General features: G+C 38.4%; 1 long non-coding RNA gene across 1 annotated transcript in view; it reads left to right on the plus strand.

Moving 5' to 3' along the window:
• The first annotated feature begins 11590 nt into the window (after positions 1 to 11590).
• Positions 11591 to 18846, plus strand: part of LOC148116818 (uncharacterized) — a 32428-nt gene continuing 25172 nt past the window's right edge. The window contains exon 1 of the long non-coding RNA XR_015731403.1: positions 11591 to 11689. This is a non-coding gene — a long non-coding RNA (uncharacterized LOC148116818). The remainder of the gene's footprint in view (positions 11690 to 18846) is intronic.

The following is an 18846-nucleotide window of genomic DNA, read 5'->3' on the forward strand; positions in this document are numbered from 1 at the left end:
TGTGCCTCATTTTCACCCTTGAATTTGGAACTGTTCAAAACAGTTTGAAAAGTGTCATAGAATTAGGCATAATTGCTACATTTATAAAACATGACCTTTAATGTCTGATTCAGTGGAGTGGAGATATTTATGCCCCTAGACTTATATGCTCACATTACATTAGTTTTTAATATTTCACTGTTTCAAGCTTTTGTTTCACTCAACTCTTCCAGGCAAGGTAACTGGGACTACTAAACTTTGGGGTAACCAAATATTACATTTACTTTTTTTAAAAAAATATGATAGTATAGTAAAATCTTAATAATAATTATTGAATTTGTGTTTGTGATCATTAGACTATTTTCCAGAAAATTGGACTTCATGCGTGTTTGGGATGAGAGCAGTGGTGGGTTGCCCCTGGTTCAGACCGGTTCGGAAGAATCGGTAGTAAAATCAACAGGAAGCCCCGCCCACTGCCCCGGATGTCATCATCGGTGAGCTGCGCATGCGCAGAAGCTTTGTGATCCTGTTGCGAACCAGTAATAAAGGTAAGTAGACCCCACCCCTGAAGGAGAGGTTAAAAACACTACTGTTTGGAGATATTGTCACCATTCTTTCCTGAAGAAAAACTATCTATGTGATCACTAAGAATCAACACTCACTTGATATCACATAATCAATCAATCAATCAATCAATCAATCAATCAATAATCCCACTTCCCATCTATGCTTCCAGAAAAAAAGGAGTTTTCAAATCATTGTTACAGAGATGTGAAGAAGTTCTTTAAGGAGAATTTTAAAATATTATTTTATTTTTAAAGTTTATTAGAAAGTAACATACTGCAAAGGAAAATGCCAACCTCAAATGTTATTTTAATTAATTCTGCAGGACTATCCCTTTCACATGCTTTCACTCACACACAAGTTTTTGTGAAAAACTTGGCAGGAAGCTGCAGCCCCATCTTCTGTTTGGAAATGTTTAGCCCAGACTAGGGCTAAAAAATGTCAAACATAAGCCGAAAACAATTTAGAAGGGTGGAGAGGATAGAAAGAGATTCACTAGGTTGCTTTCTGTTAAATGAATCTCTTTGGTTGACTATTGAACTATACCAACACAGTAACCATTTTTTTGAGAGTGCCCACCAGTAGAGATTGATGGGGATCCTGGGTTATATTTTGTTTTCATTGGAGTGAACTTCTTGTTTATTTCCTCATTCAGATATTTATCTCTTCATATGCCTCATTCCTGGGAAAATGTCTGAATAAGTCACGTTGAGTTTTCTTTGCCAGGAGCAACAACTTCTCAGGCAGACCACATATACATAATGACTAGGTGGTTAGTGAAAAGAACAAAAATTATATTTTAATTTCAGTCCAGCACTGATTGCTTCAGAGGTGACTAGATCCAACAGATGGGGATGCTGAATGTTGAGATGATGCTTTTAGTACTGCATGTCACACAGAGTTGCTATGGTATTGGATGGCCTTACAAATTTTATAAAGAAAACAAATAAACGCATAAATTATGATGCCCTATTTTGGAGCAAGAAAAATTGAGCTCCAGCCATTTATTATATGATATGGAAAAAAAAATCATATATATATATATATATATATATTCATTGCTCCTGGAAGCACGAAGCCGAGAACACCAGCCTGAAGATGACGAATGAGACTTCGTCGAAACGTCGCCAAGACACTTCCAATTTTACGTGGGAGAAGACCCGAATAACCAAAGACCTACATATATATATATATATATATATATATATATATATATATATATATATATAACTTTTTTTGTTTTAAGCAGAACAAGGTGAAGGTTGCAGACAATTAGAGCTATATGAAGGGTTCAATGCATTATTATATCCAAAATATAATATTTATAAAAGAAAGGCAAAACTTTTAGAAATTGAACAAAATACATAAAAGCAACATTAACAATAATAATATCTAATGAATAGATGGTAATAGTTTCAATAATTCTATTTGAGCAGTTTATGAAATGTTTATAAAATGGGGATGAAGTATAACTGAGAAAGATGGATATTTCAGTAACAGAGAAACAGTATCTATAGACCTCCATCCTCTTGAACTTTTGAAAGTGGGGGACCTCTGAAAGGTTCTCCTGAGCTCCTGCATCAAATAGGTTGAGGCTGGTTGGAGAAGACAGTTTTGGAAACATTTTGGAGCCAAGCCATTTGGGGCTTTCAAGATCAAAAGCAGCCTTTGGAAGTGTACTCAGAAGCCAATGAGAAATCAGTACAAAATGTAAAATGTTCGTTTTGGTGACTGGTTTCTGCATTCTGGATGGTTTTCAGAGACAGTCACATGACATTCTACCACCCACGCTGGAAGCACTACCACCCACACTCTACCAATAGTCATGTGTCCAGGGTGGCTTCCAAGTGATGAACCTGCTCCTTTAAGGATAGCACTACCACACCAAAAAATAAAACTTGAGACATATGAAACCTGCAATGAACAAACAGTAACTCCACCATGTTGGGTTCTGCTTCAGTCTGCTCTATCCCATCCAGATGCACTAGGTATCTTTTCTTCCTTTCATCACCTGGTTCTACAGGGCCTTGGTAAACCAGACAGCCATTGACCAACAGAGAGAGAATATTTGGGACAATCATATCAGGAATCTGCAGCACTGTAAAGTCTTGTGAATTGCAGCTTCATCTGGAGTTCAAAAATGAAATGGAATAGACTAATCTTTCTTCAAGAAAATGAAAATGAACTATGCTTCCAGACACAGTTCTTTGAGAATTGAATTGGCTCCTATTCATTCAGCATTTAGAAACTCTATAAAATTTCATCCATTTTTAAATTAAATGATTTCAGTATCAACAGTAGTGCTATCTTTTCGTTATCTTTTAAAGTATTTATTTTAATTTTGTTTTAAAAGTTTGTTAGCTATTCTTGTAGTGGTCCGCCAGCAGCTTGTGGACCTGGCAGCGGAGTCGCACAGTGAGGAGGCTGGGGAGGACAATGGGCCAGTCCTGGAGTCAGGTGAAGGCCCGGATGAGGGCTCTGCGTTGGAGGCAGAGAGAGGGCCAGGGCCACCTGGGAGCAATGCATGGACTCCGGAGCCTCCAGAGGCAGACAGCAGAGAGGTAGAGGAATAAGAGGAGCCTGTTCCTAGTGCACGCATGCGAAGAGCTGCCAGAAGGCAAGAGCAGCTGAAGCAAAAAGGACAATTTGGGAATAAGGCCAGAAGATGATTGACCACTCCCATAAGGTTTAAAAGAGCAACAACAAGCCGTTGGGTTCTTTGTAGAAAAGCAACGTTGATTCCAGTGCTTCTTGTCAGCGTCTCTTGAACTTTGTGCGGTTTTGCCAAGAAAAGCCTTTGGCAGGTTGCCAAAGACATCAAAGGTTGGTGATAAGGCCAATGAACTGGTTATGAAGAATTTGTTTTGGACTAAGCTGAGAATGAACTAATTCTCAGCTGTTTTAATAAAATAAGTTTGTTCAGGATTGAATTGTGTTTGGTAATCACTACGTGGGCCTCGGTCACAACAATTCTAAACTTTTCTTAGGGTGGAAGGACACGCACACATCCCCATACACATGCACACCCAGATAGTTATAGATATAGTAGAGAACACACAGTTGGGACACCACTTTTGAAGACAATTTCTCTGGGATTTAACCTGATCAAATTATTACCCTAAGCATACATGGACACAAGTTCCTTCCAAATAAAATCTAAATTTCTAAAAATCAAATCATTACAGTCTCTTTTCCTTCTATCCTTGCCTAACTAAATGTTTCTTTTGACCTTTTCAGTGAATTCCTTTGGAAATCAAGTTTTTTTTTCTGAGGGTCTGACCCAAATCTTCATGCCAAATGAACATGGCTAGCTTGTGTATTTAGGAGTAGAACACTTGATGCACTGATATAATGTTTTATCCTGCTAAATCATCTTCAGTATATTGATTCTTCAACTGATGGTTTTCATTCTCTCTGCATCATCCAAGCACTCTGTTCTGTGAAATTGAATTGCCCTTCATTAATTTGCACTGATTGGTTTGTATAAAACATACCCTTTCATCAGTGGTATGAAACCAGCTACATTTCCAATCTAGTATCACAAGTGCTGTCATTTCATGTTAATTAACTTTCTGTTTCCTTTTTTAATTTTTATTTTCCTGAATGCTTATGAAGGCTTTCTGGCATTAAAGTACTTTGAACTTTGAGAGAAGCATTTTTCTCCATCCATTTTCATTTTCTAAGATTAAATTTTCAATCAGCAATACTGTCATAACCATTAAAATACTGGTGCAATCTGTCTTCAGTACTTGCTGAACATGTGCCTTGATTATCCCTTTCCAAGATGACCAAGATATATGCAATAAAATATTTATCCACTTATTTATGACTCGAGCCATGATTAACTCCGCACAACTAAAATATGAGGTGACTCCTGGATGCAACTGTTATTTACAAGATATATGATCCATCAAGCAGTATTGCTCCTGTTTGATCCCCACTTCTCTCAATACTATTTTCTTGTCTGAACAATTCATATGGTTTGTTTTGAGATCTCTTTAGGTCTTCTGTTCCTAGGCCAGCTTTGTATGTGAGGGGGAAAGTGTTGATGGAGGTATTATTTCTCCCAGAAATAATGCTAACAATTCTATGCCAGAAAATATGGGAGAAAACTATAGAGATTAGATAAGATCAGTGTGTTCCGGAAGAGGAACATTTAAAAGAATACAGAAATTATCAAATAATTGCACAATACCTTCATCCAAGGAAAGTTTGGCAAAGAAGCAGATAGGTTTCAGAGAAGGCAGAGGGAAATGAGATCGGACAGCAAAGAATATGAGGTAACAGAGGGAACAAAATAATATAATTATTATTAGTTTATTGAGTATAGCAGGGTGTTTGCTCCTGTGCATCATTTCAGAAAGTGGAATATATAATGATATATATAATAATGAACAGGAAGCTACCGTATTTTTCAGAGTATAAGACACACCTTTTTCCCTCCTAAAAGGGGGTGAAAATTTAGGTGTGTCTTATACACCGAATGTAGCCCCGCCCACCCACTGGCCCCCACCCTTTGGCCTCTGCCTCGCAGCAGTTACCTCCTTGCAAGCAAACGGCAAGAAAAAACAGCTCCTTTCAGCTAAGGCACAGCCTAATTAGTACAAGTTGATTGGATTGGCCTCCTGACTCTCAGCTGATTTTCTCTCAGCTGTTTTGCGCAGGGTTCTGCTGCTTGCTGCAAAGAGGTAAATTGCTGGAGCAGATTTTTTTTCCCCTTGTGCTAATCAAGTTATGCTGAAAACGAAAATGAAAGTAAAGCAGGCTGTTTGTTGTTTGCAGCAACGAGGCAAAATTGCTCAGAGGCAGAGGCAGAGGCAGAGGGAGATTTCTTTTTCTTCTTTTCCTCACCAAAAAAGGTAGGTGCGTTTTATATTCCGGTGTGTCTTATACTCCGAAAAATACGGTATTCTACAATTTGGGTTTGATTGAGAATAGCGAAGGAAGTAAAACAAGGATTAGAACTACCAAAGCTAAACTGCAAAAAGGAGGATTATTCTCGGTCTCTTTGCTGTTGTTGTTGTCTAATTATGGTGTAGATTTTTGCAGCCCAGACAAGCAGGCATATAATTTCTACGTCTGGTATATTTTGAATGCGTTAAAATAATGGCAGGATTGGGAAAGATAGAAAGCTGAACCATTGAAACATCAAATCTGAGGTACATATAGAACATCACTTCAATGGCTGAAAATAAGGAAGACTTAGTCCCACTTTTTATAAAAGTAAAAATGGAAAGAAAAATCTGGATTATCATTCAATATTAAGAAGACAATCTCAACCAGCAAGTTTAATTATCTCACAGCTGATGTTAAAAAAGTGAAGACAGCAAAACCTTTTCCCCTGAGTTTAAGAATAGATAAAAATGACACATACTGGAAAGAAAAGATTAAGAAAAAAGGAAGAAAAATTAAATGAGCTTTTGAAGGATATTTCTTTGACAATGAAGATCAGAAAACTTAAAGCAGTGGTCTTTTCACTGGCATTGAATGGCTGTGAAAGATGGCCATTGAAAAAGAATAAGGAAAAAAAGATAGATATCTTCAAATTATGGCTTTGCAGTTGGTTACTAAAAATAGCATGCGATTCAGCAAGAACTAATCAAGCATGGACCAAACAAAGGCTGATTGCCCCTTCCAGACAATGATTAGCAAGCAGAAAGATCCTCCTGACCTTTTAATTGGTGAATAAGTTTCACTGAACTCAATTGGACTCTGATCTGCATAGGCACATTGAAGACTCCACTAGCAAAACTACAATTTGGCTTTCTGTTGGACTGGAGAAAAGAGTAAAGCTGGAAAAATCGATTGTTGTGCTTTTTAAGGCTGCATTTTTATAGCTTTATATAAATTACCTGGTAATAAATCCACGTTTGAATAGTAGTGTTTTCAGTGAATATGCTTCCTATAACCCCAGCCTGACCTGATGGAATGGATAGGTATAATATAGTGAAGAACTGTATGCAATTGAATCATTTTTTTTTGGCTTGACCCATTTTAATCTTACCTCCATCAAAATTGCATTCCCAGAACTGAGAAAGTTCTCTAAGTCATAACAGAATAATAATAATAATAATAAAAATCACTTGGGGGATATTTGTTTGGCTAGAGCTATGTGAGGACAATCAATCAGACTAGAGCTGGAAGAGTCCTTGGAGGTCTTCTAGTCTAACTGTCTGCTCAAACAGAAGATCCTATATCATTTCAGACAACTGACTGTCCAGTCTTTTCTTAAAAACCTCCAGTGATGAAGCACCTACAAGGCAAGCTGTTTCACTAGTTAATTGTCCTCACTGTTAGGAGGTTTCTCCTTAATTCCAGGTTGCTTCTCTCCTTGATTAGTTTCCAGCCATTGTTTCTTGTCCTGCCCTCTGGTGCTTTGGAAAATAAATTGGTCCTTTCTTCTTTGTGGCAGCCCCTCAATACTGGAATACTGCTACCAATGCTAGGCTTTTTTCCTCTCTAGACTGGCCATGCCCAATTCTTGCAACCGTTCTTCACATGTTCACATTGTCGCCAGGCCCTTAATAATCTTAGTTGCTCTTCTTTGTACTTTTTCCAAAGTCTCAACATCTTTTTTGTACTGTGGTGACCAAAACTGGAGGCAGTGTTCCAGGTGTAGTCTTACTAAGGCTTTATAAAGCAGTACCAATACTTCAAGTGATTTTGATTCTATGACTCTGTTTATACAAAGATTGTATTAGCTTATTTTTGGCTGCTGCCGCACACTGCTGACTCATCTTTAACTGATCGTCCACTAGGACTCCAAGGTTCCTTTCACAGGTACTATTTTGAGCCAGGTTTCACTTAATCTGTACTTGTACCTTTGTTTTTTCCTGCCTAGGTGTAAAACCTTGCTTTTCTCCACATTAAATTTCATGTTGTTGGATAGGGCCCATTGTTCAAGTCTATTAAGATCTTTTTGGATCCTGAGCTTGTCTTATTTATTTATGTATTTTATTTATTTATTAGTTCGATTTATATGCCCCCCTTCTCCGGAGACTCAGGGCGGCTTACAATGCATTAAGCAATAGCCTTCATACTTTTATATATACCTGCTTAGTAGGACTTTTGGCCCCCCCAAGCGATGTTCTTTTTTATACAAAGTCAGCTTATTGCCCCCACAATCCGGGTCCTCATTTTACCTACCTCGAAAGGATGGAAGGCTGAGTCAACCTTGAGCCTGGTGAGATTTGAACTTGCAGTAATTGCAGGCAGCTGGCAACTAAGTGCTACTTTAACAGCACTTAGTCCACTGCGCCACCAGGCTCTTTGGGATTTTCTGGTACTGTTGAGAAGTACTGGATGGTGCAATGGTTAGAATGCAGTACTGCAGGCTACTTCTGCAGACTGCTGGCTGCCAGCAATTTGGCAGTTCGAGTCTCATCAGCTCAAGGTTGCCTCATCCTTCCGAGGTCAGTAAAATGATGACCCAGATTGTTGGGAACAATATGCTGATTCTGTAAAACTGCTTAGAGAGGGCTGTAAAGCACTGTGAAGCGGGATATAAGTCTAAGTGCTATTGCTATTGCTAAGACGGAACCTTGTGGTACCTCACTGCTTCCTTCTTTCCATGTAGATATAGTATTACTCCTTACTCCATTAAGGATTGAGTACAGTTTGTCATCCAGCTATAAATCCATCTGGTTTCAGTAAAACACACAAGTAGTCCCAAAAACCTCTTTTATTGCAACAGCTGTGAATTCTGTTCATTCACAGATGAGTCCCAAATAGTTGTAAAGAGTCCTTTGGGATAAGGCAGATAATCACCCACCTTTATCTCCCTTGACACGCTGCCAAAGACCTAATTGGTAAAGCCACATGGAGTCCAGAATCAAACAGAGCTTCAGACTTTAAACTGAACAGAATTAACAACGTTGCTTCCTGCAAAGGCCCACGTGCCTTTGCTCCTCTTTTAAGTCTTATGGGAGGGGCCAATCATCTCCAAGCCCTACTCCTGAGTAGTCCATTTTGTTTTAACTGTTCTTGCCTTTTGGCAGCTCTGCGCATGCGCGCACTAGGAACAGGCTCCCCCTGTTCTCTGAGGTCTGACTCTGGAGGCTTCAGAGGCAGCACGTATCTCCCAGATGGCTCTTTCTCTGCCTCCGATACAGAGCCTCGTCCGAGCCTTCTCCAGACTCCAGGACTGGCCCATGTTCCTCCCCAACTTCCTCACTGTCCGATTCTGCTGCCAGCACCATAGGCCACCAGCAGACCACAACACTATTGTTGAATGAAGCACAAAATAATAAAAAAGGCAGCTGCCAGCCAATGGAGACATAGGACCCTGATGGACCAGAGTAAAATGGATATTCAGGATAGTGGCCATCTAGAAGGGGAGAGAAGATCTGATAAGCACTATCTGTCAGAAGCTGGTGCTTTTACTACATCAGAAGAAAGTGCTACACGCCTTACACTCATAGCAACTTAGGAAGGATATTAACAGCTTTAAAGCAGAGTGCTTCAAAACATGGTTGGGAGGTCCTTTTGCAATCAAATAGGAGTGAGTAGAGAATGATGTTATTTGTTTCCTTTTTTCCCAAGCTAGGTATCATTCCCTTGTCATTTTTGGTCATGGATCAAGCAGAAAGTATGGTTCTGCTTTTTCTATATTTTTCGTTATAACCCAATGGACGACAGGATGATTTAAAAACAGCTTATCTGGTAAACATTGATGTTATATAACTGAACAGTGTAATCTGATTAAAGATGCAGTAGCAGAACCAATCGATGGATTATATAGAAATGTGCAAATCACTAAATGTAATCTCAAGAAAAGATATAGTGTAGTGATTGAGACACCAGGCAAGAAACCAGGAAATTGTGAGTTCTAGTCTTGTTTTAGGCATGTAAGATGGCTGGGTGATGTTGGGCTGGCCACTTCCTCCCAGCCCAACTCATCTCACAGGGTTGTGATTATAGGGGGAATAGGGGGAGGAAGGGTATTTGTTGTCTTGAGTTATTTAGAAAAATAATAAAGGTGGGATTAAAAAAACTAAAAACAAACAAGCCCCTCCCCCCAGTGAATAGAATGCAAATGATGGAGAAAGAAAGGAACTTGAAACCACACTGATATTTGGTTTAATAAGCATAATAATCCAGGAGGTTATTCTGTTTACTAAAGCTTTGCAGAGAGAATACTTTGTTCCCAACAGCTGCTCCCACTTGATGGGAGGTACGAGTTAGGTGTTTAATTTTTTTAAAAAAATTTCTTTTCACAGAGATCTTGCATGGTTGTTAATTCTACTTTTTTAAAAAAAGATATCATTTATTTAATGTGAGGCACTACATAGGAGTAGTAATTCTTTCTTTGTGCCTCAAGAGCCATTGAATGAACAGTTCATGTGAGACTTTCTTCTAGAAATAAAAAAAGCTCTGGTAGAAGGATTTGAAGGAAGAGTTGGCCCTCTATTAACTAGTAACTGGTTTGGTATTACAATTTAGAGTACGGTAGAAGTTGTTCCTTTTTCAAATCCACTTAGTGTGTCTCTTGTGGTATCAAACCATTCCCTTGTCATTTTTTTTTTTTTGCAGAAGAGCACAACTAAGTCACTGCACTCAAGTATATTTTGTCTATTTACCACATGACTTAGGTCCGGGATATTTGCAGGACCTTCTCCTGCCCTGCCTCTCACCGTCCTGTTCGCTCACATAGGGCTGCTCTCCTCAGGGTTCCGATGGCGAGCCAATGTTGTCTGGCGGTGCCCAGGGGTAGGGCGTTCTCTGTGGGTGCTCCCACCCTCTGGAATGAGGTGCCTACTGAGCTCCGGATGGCTCCTGATCTCCGCTCTTTTCTCGGGACCTGAAGACTTGGCTGTTCAAGCAAATAGGCTGATTCTGATTCTGGGTTTTATTATTTATTATTTATTAGTTAATTTGGTTTAAAATGGGATTTTGTTGTACATGTTTTTAACTTGTGTTCGCCGCCCTGAGTCCTTCTGGAGAAGGGCAACATATAAATACATGAAATAAATAAATAAATAAATAAATAAATAAATATATTGTCCCATCATTGTTATCTAGATGGCATGGAGAAACATCATGAGGCTATTCTGCATTAGTTCATCCCTTCCACAGCTCCAAGGAAAGAGCTGTGAATGTTAACAGAACTGATATGCAAATATCAATTTGTTGTATTTACAGATGCACTTATTTTTTGTGTGTCCATGTTCTTAGTGGGAAGTTGAAATAGTCTAAAAAGTGTTATTAGGACTAAAGCCAATATTTTTTCTTTTTCTGGCCCTGTTTAAAGTGTTGTAATATGAAATCTTTTTCTGCCGCCCCCAACAAAAAGAATGTGTAGATGACATAGCACAGGATGGATTCAAACACCCTCAAAAATAGATTTTTAGCACTCAGGTGCAGGTGGTGTGATGGGAATAAATTAGTTTCCATAGGATAATGAAGAATCTTATTTAACTTACAGCCTGTGCTATATGTTTGATGTTTTGGGCTGAAGGAGAAACAATTCAAGGAGAAGAAGAAAATAAATTTAAAGAGTGCACTACGAAGCTCAATCACTAAATTCACTACTGCAAAGAAAAACCAAGTATTAATATGATAGCTTGGGAAATGAAAATGATGCTCATGTTGTTGCTGTTTCCACTGTTAGGTTTTGTAGAACTTTTGTTATGGCATGGTGCTAAATATATCCTGTGCTTCACAGAGAAACAAGCAAAAGAGACAAGAGCTTCTAAATTAAATCTCAACAATAAAGTGGAGAAAAAGAAAGGAGGTGGCAAAGGGTGCATTTAACCTATCATTGACTACTGTAATATTCTCTAAATGGGATTTCCCTTGAAGGCTATTCAGAAGCTTCAATTGGTGGAAAATGTGGCTGCATGGGCAATTATGTGTGCCTCCAGAATGGCATGCATTATACCTCTTCTCTGCGAGCTACATTGGTTGCCAGTTTGCTTCTGGGCCCAATTCAAGGTGCTAGTTTTGATTTTTAAAGCCCTACATGGTATGAACCCAGGTTATTTGAAGGACCACTTCCATCTCAGTTACATCTACCTGTCCCATCAGGTCAAGCAGAATGGGGAGATAGTGAGCTCTACTGTATTTCTTAAGGAGTTCCATCTGAAGGACTCAGGAGACGAGCCTTTTCTGCCACAGCATCCACCCTATGGAACATCATCACCCTCAGGTGAGACTAGCCCTGAGCCTTTTGGCCTTCCAGAAACTTCACAAGGTATGGCTTTTCCAGCAGACCTGGGAATCTCTTGAAACAGATAGTCGGTAAGATGGCTTTATTAGGTATGAATTTTTAAACACTCTCCTGTGATCTTATTTATTTGCATTTCTCTCTTACTTATAATAATTAAGATTTTTTTTAAAAAAATTGTTTTATAGCATGTCATCCAAAAGGCATTAATGATTTATTTAGCATATGGCTGGTCACACACAATATTAAAACACTTCATTTTTTACAGGTTAAAACAATTAAAACAATTAAAAAAAGAGCAGTAAGAAAACCTAAGAGGAAATCAGAAATAACATTTCAGATTTTAATGTCGAGTTTGGAGAGCTAGTCAGTAGCTGTTGTTACGTAGAGGAAGTCCGTAAAATCTCCTGCATACCTTCTGTTAGAGCATTGCCTCATTATATGTTGGATAGTCTGTCGGGGAGCCCCGCAATCGCATTGTGTTGAAGGTGTCTTTCCCCATTTATACAAGGAGTCGGCACACACCCCATGAGTCGTTCTAATTCTATTGTATGTCACCCATATGTGTCGGGGTAGATTAAATCCTGGAGGCATTCATGAGATGAATGGCTATACAAATTTGATGAAAAAATAAATAAATAGCACTTAGATTTATATACCGCTTTACAGCGCTTTACAGCCCTCTCTAAGTGGTTTACAGAGTCAGCATATTGCCCCAAACAATCTGGGTCCTCATTTTACTGACCTTGGAAGGATGGAAGGCTGAGTCAACCTTGAGCCTGTTGAGATTCAAATTGCCAAATTGCAGTCAGCAGAAGTAGCCTGCAGTACTGCATTCTAACCACTGCACCACTGAGACTCCTGTATCCTATGAAATAATTTTTCATAGGATACAATATCCAACATAATTACACATATTTATTACAATTTTTATCCCCCCTTTATTACTTTATGAGTAACTCAAGGTGATGAACATACCTACTCCTTCCTCCTCGTATTTTCCCCACAACAACCACAATGACCCTGGGCTGAGAGATGTGATTGGCATAAGATCACACAGTTGGCTTCACACCTAAGACTGGACTAGAACTCACAGTCTCCTGGTTTCTTGGCCAGCTCCTTAATCATTACACCAAACTAAATCTAAAAGTTTTATAACATTAAAAAGTGTTTTATATAAAATGTTAATAAAACATGTATAAAAATGTTTATAACTTTGCTTTACAAAGGAAAATTCAAGAGCAAAACCAAGAAAAACTTTACAAAAACGTGTGTTCTAATAAAATCTTAAAAATCAACCAGGATATGTAAATTTATTTTAAAAAGACAATTCAATTTCCATATTTTTCAGATGTATTTGAAAGACTCTGTATTAGGTAGTACCATTTGCTTGGTACAAGTTAAATGACCAAAATAAAAGACAAAACTAAATAAATTTAAAGGACAGCTTTCTGAAATAAAGGGCTATCCTTTATAACAAAACTTACTATATACATAAGGCATCCATCAAGCATGGATCAAAATTGTTTCTTTATCATGTGCCTTTTTGCTAATCTTAGGATGAGCCTCATTGAGAGAGGAATAAGAATTAAATCCACAGACAGATATTATAAACTTCACTTTTCAGTATGGAAATAGTAGACCTGTATAAAACATTTGATGGGAAAACCCACTTTTGACTACTTTGTGACTTTGAGGATTTACACAGGCCCAATAAAGGGACTTGTCTCATTTTCTTTGGCATCATACTTCAAAAATCCCCAACCCCATTGCTTCTTGTGGGAAAGCTGTCCTTCATCCACTTCTTTTCATAGGCCTTCTAATTGAATTGGGAATTTGGGAAGGGACGTGAAGGAATTTAAAAAGCCTATTACTTCAGCACGAATTAGACTCTCTTTGTGGCATGCTCTGGTATGTATCCTTAGGGACACTTGAATGGGCAAAGCTGACATGTAATGTCACAGTTCAATATTTCTATCTGATTGATTTGAAAACAGCTTACCTTTTATGGTTTTATAAGCTGATTTATTATCTTGTTTTATAGCCGTCCCTGATGCTTTGCACTGCAAAGTTTTTGCAAGCCTTGTCCTCTTTTTTTTTTTTTAAAGTTCATGGGACTGAGAGCCCTGCAGTGATTGGGTTACACAGCCCTGGAGAATCATGAGCAGAGGGGAAAAAAAGTCTCCAATCCTTTGCTTAACATGTGGCAACACAATTGAATGGCCAAGGCCAAACCTCTCTGTCTCCATATTAAAATGTACAGCTCATAAATCTCAATAAAGCAAGATTACCATTGAATCTACACTGACATTCCTTAACATAGAAGGGACTTTAATGTAAGCTGTAGTGTAATATAACGTAAATATAAAAAGAGACAAGTTAACCATAAAATTCATTGTCAGCAGTTGTGGCAATGGCAGCTAGCTTGGAACGGTTTTAAAAGAAGATGGATCAGATTCATGAAGGATTATGCTACTGTTCATCAATGTTCTTCCAAATTATATCAGGCAAGCAGTGTTTCTCAACCTTGGCAACTTTAAGATTGTGGAGTCCAAGAAAATCATATATTAGACCAGGGGTGGGCAATTGTGGCTCTTTTACAACCTGTGGACTTCAACTCCCAGAATTCCTGAGACAGCTGGGAGTTAAAGTCCACAGGTTGTAAAAGAGCCACAATTGCCCATTCCTGTACTAGACCATAGCTGGCTGGGGATTTCTGGGAGTTGAAGTCCACAAGTCTTAAAGTTGAAAGTTGGACACCCCTGCACTAGACCATGGATGTTCAATCTTTTGGGTTGCTTGGACCATGCTGATTGGAGAGGAATTGTTTTGGGCTGCATGTAAAATGTTTAATATACTTAACATATATAAATAACAAACTTCCTTTATTTTTTAAAATATTTTTCATTGTATATCATGGGGCCGCATACATTGGACATGCCTGCACTAGACCAATACTAATCGGTAGTGATAGTGATAGCTGTCTTCTACTTCATGAATCATGGGCAGCATGCTTTATACTACTTGATGAAGAGAACAGCGGAAGGAATTTGTGGTCTTCCAGCCCTGGTTTATGAGCTTCTCATTGCACCCAGTTGGCTACAGTTTTGGACTATTTGCTGATCCAGCTCCAGAGAGCCGAGGTGGCGCAGTAGTTAGAGTGCTGTACTGCAGCTATTTCAGCTGACTGCTAGTTTAGCAGATCAAATCTCACCGGCTCAAGGTTGACTCAGCCTTCCATCCTTCCGAGGTGGGTAAAATGAGGACCCAGATTGTTGGGGGGAAATGCTATTTAGTATATTGTCGATTGTTGTAAGCCACCCAGAGTCCTCGGAGAGTGGGCGGCATAGAAATATGATTAATAAAATAAAATAAAATAACAAACACTTTATATAACAACTCAAAGATCTTATCTGATAGTCTAGCACCATAATCCCTCTATGACCAACAAGATTGCTATGAGAGACCCATAAAAAGGACATGATCTGGGTCTTACCTTCCAGTTCCTGATCCCAGAAACTGGAAATGAGAAACATACTTCCATTAATCCCTAAATAATAGTAATAGCAGTGCTGTGGTAATCATCAGGTGTAGCAGTTAATAGTATTGCAATTCTCCATGATTAATTTAAATTGCAGTTATTTTAACAGTTGTACAGCAGATATAATCAAGTCTGATGTTCAGTGATGTACTTTCAGATACTAATCATAAACCACTTCTGGGCACTAATGAAATTCTTCAAGCATCTATATACAAAAATAAAATACTACAACTAAGCTTTAAAATAAAATAAAAAATAGTATCATGAGACCAGAATCAATCCTTTAACCTGGTATTTCTCAAACTTAGAAACTTTAAAATATGCGGACTTCAGCTCCTAGAATTCTCCAACTATCATACCAGAGTTCTGAAAATTGAAACCCACATATCTTAAAGTTGCCATGGTTGAGAAACCTTGCTTGAACCTATCAGGAACTGAGTACTTCTACTACCTGCCTGATATGATTAGGAAGACCAATCATCAGTTTGAGGTTTATACATACATAGGTCCAGTGGTGGGTTGCTACCAGTTCTACCTGGATTGGTGAACTGGTAGTGGCGGTGGTGGGAGGCTCTGCGCACTTGCGCCGGACCCTTCTGCGTATGCGCAGAAGCATCACGTGTGTGTGTGCGCACCCGCATGAGCAAATTGGTAGCAATGGGTTTTGCAACCCACTACTGCATAGGTCCCACCCTACTTTTATGGTTACCCACCAAATCCCTGTGATGTTTGCAATACCATCTCAGAAAAAGATTATAATCTACAGTATATCTATCTTCTAAAGTTAGAGGAAAAGGGACAGCCTACCCCAATTGGAACTTTACTCTATGAACAACTATATTTACATTATGAACAGCCCTTTGAACTGAGTCTGGAAATAAATCTAAAAGAGGTGTTGTGGATAGAAGATCTTATTAGGTCTATGAAACACACTTCAGAAAGCACCCTGGCTGAAATCTTTTGCTTATAATACACATTCTCTGAAGATTCTCTTGCATAGCAGGAGATTCACAATAATCGAACTAGGAACAGATTGAATCATTTGCTACTATTATATTCATCATCTGTAGGTAAGCAGACTCTTAGGACAGGAGCCACCTCTACATCCATTAAGAATGGCAAACACCCAGGAATTACAAGCCTGATCATTCAGAAAGATTGTAACTTCATCCAAAGAATAGAATAGAATAGAATAGAATAGAATAGAATAGAATAGAATAGAATAGAATAGAATAGAATAGAATAGAGAATAGAATTCTTTATTGGCCAAGTGTGATTGAACACACAAGGAATTTGTCTTTGGTGCATATGCTCCAATAGGGTGGTAACCTCTGATTTCTTCCCTCAAGTGTAATGAAGATTAATCCTCTGCAATATTTGGAAAAACTTGGGAATACCTACCAAAGAACCTCTCAACCTTCAATCAGTGACTAATTTTCTAAGGGTACGATGGAAGTCTATCATGGAAATTACATATAGAAGGCTCTCATCATAAAAACCCATATGATAGAAGTACAGCCAACACCTTACACAAAGGAAACTAATTCAGAGAAAAATAGATAAGTTCAGAGAAAATATAATTACAAATTGCTTGCCTTGATGGCTGAGTTAAAGTCTGTTTATTGTAATGTTGCAGTTCTAAAGATTTCAAATTCCAGGTTTTAAAAATCTCTCCAATGAAATAGTGTTGTAGGTGGTAATGGATGTCTGGATTCTAAAGAAATACATCAGCCTGCAGTTCTGGCACCTGCAACATGTTTTTGGGCACTTTTAACATAGTTCATTGCATACTGTTTTTTCCATAAGACTGAACACTTGTTGGCTTTAATTTAATTTTTCAGCTCCATGATTGATTTTTAAATGCAATGTTCTTTATTTACAGAATTTTTCTTCCATGCTTTTTTTCTTGGCTCATCAGGCTCCATGACAGATGCCAAAGCAGCATAATTGGCTCAGTTCTACGCATGTTTATTTAGGAATAGTGTATTTGATTTTATGGCAGATCACTTGGCTAACCTGAAGAGTGTCTTTGGCTTAATCCCTAGCTGGTTGGGTTGCAGGACTAGCAAAAATCTCTTCTTCAAATGTTATATCAAAGTATTGACAATCTATATTGACATTACAGGCATGTGCCACATTATCTGGCCTTTTCACAGCAAAATTTGATCTTTGGTGAATTGATTACAGTCATACAATCTCTCCAATATGTTATGACAAACTATAACCCTGCCTACAGAGTATTAGCATCTCTTACCGTAGCTATACAACTGCCCAAATGTTCTTTTTTTATTATTATTATTAGGAGAAATCTCCTGATTGCTGTCATGTTGCTGCTAGCAAGTACTGGAAATTACGAAAAGGATTTTTCTTTCTCTCCAGCAGTAGCTGTTGAATTGGAGAGCAGCTGTGGATTTGTTTTAAAAAGAAGCTGATTTGATCTGACATAGAAAACATATTTTAGAATAACTACATGGGAAACTGGAAGATGTAATGAGTGTTAACTTCGTCTGTCTTCAATTGGAAGTGTTGAAGATCTTAATGAGTCATTTAGCCAATGCCTTCTTAAAATCATGATTTTTCCCCCCTTCACCATCAAGGGTATCAGTTATTTTGGACATGGAAGAATTGAGAAGTATCTGAAATTCAAGACCCCTGAGTCTTATGCTAGGAGCATGCTGTTCTCCTCATGACACCCAGAGGGCCTTGAAGGAGAGAAGGTAGAGCTGCTACAAGGCAATGGTCAGATAAGAGGGGCCTAAGCCCATCCTGAAAAAATAACATGGGAAAACATCTCAGACAAGGCCGTCCCTGGTTCGCATGAAGATAAAAGGAGAGATGGGAAACATGTTCAGACTTGCAAGATTCTGTTACCATAGCTGCTACAGTAAAAGTAGTAGCGACCTATATGACACTGTCTGCGCTAATTTGTAAAGCTTTCATGACACAGATTAAAAGCATCATGTATGTGCTACCTCAAGTTTTTTTTAATTACCCAATAAATGGATGAGGGTCCTTCTAGATCAGGGGTCTCCAACCTTGGCAACTTTAAGACTTGTGGACTTCAACTCCCAGAGTTGCCAAGGTTGGAGACCCCTGTTCTAGATTATAACAAGAAATATAGTATATGTCTATGTAAATACAGAGGGAGCAGATCATGATGGAATACAAGAAATCAGTTAATAAATAAAACAGGTTATGATTGGGGATCTTAAGGCGAAAGAATACTTCAATCCTTTACACATTTGGGGGAAGAATTGCAGCTTTATAATACAATACAATAGATCATGAGTTCTGCTTGCAGAAAACCCAATCCCAAGCACTTCGAAGCAGGACCAACAAAGGTTTGTGTGTGACATGCCAGAAAAATCATTGCCTGATTCTACAGTGACTATATGGACTTTTGGGGAGCATTTTATATTTCTTCATATGTCAAGCATATTACATGGGATCATTTGAGGCTTCCTGCATGCAAAACTCATAACTATGCACTGCTTTAAAAAATATGTGGCAGAAAAAATATATTCTGCAGAGTTTTAATAGTCCTTTTCCTGAAGATCTGTTTTCCTACTGGGTGCATGGGATTATCCTGGCAAATGAT

This window comes from Pantherophis guttatus, chromosome 1, assembly GCF_059756535.1.
Source record: "Pantherophis guttatus breed Tessera chromosome 1, ASM5975653v1, whole genome shotgun sequence".
NCBI lineage: Eukaryota > Metazoa > Chordata > Lepidosauria > Squamata > Colubridae > Pantherophis > Pantherophis guttatus.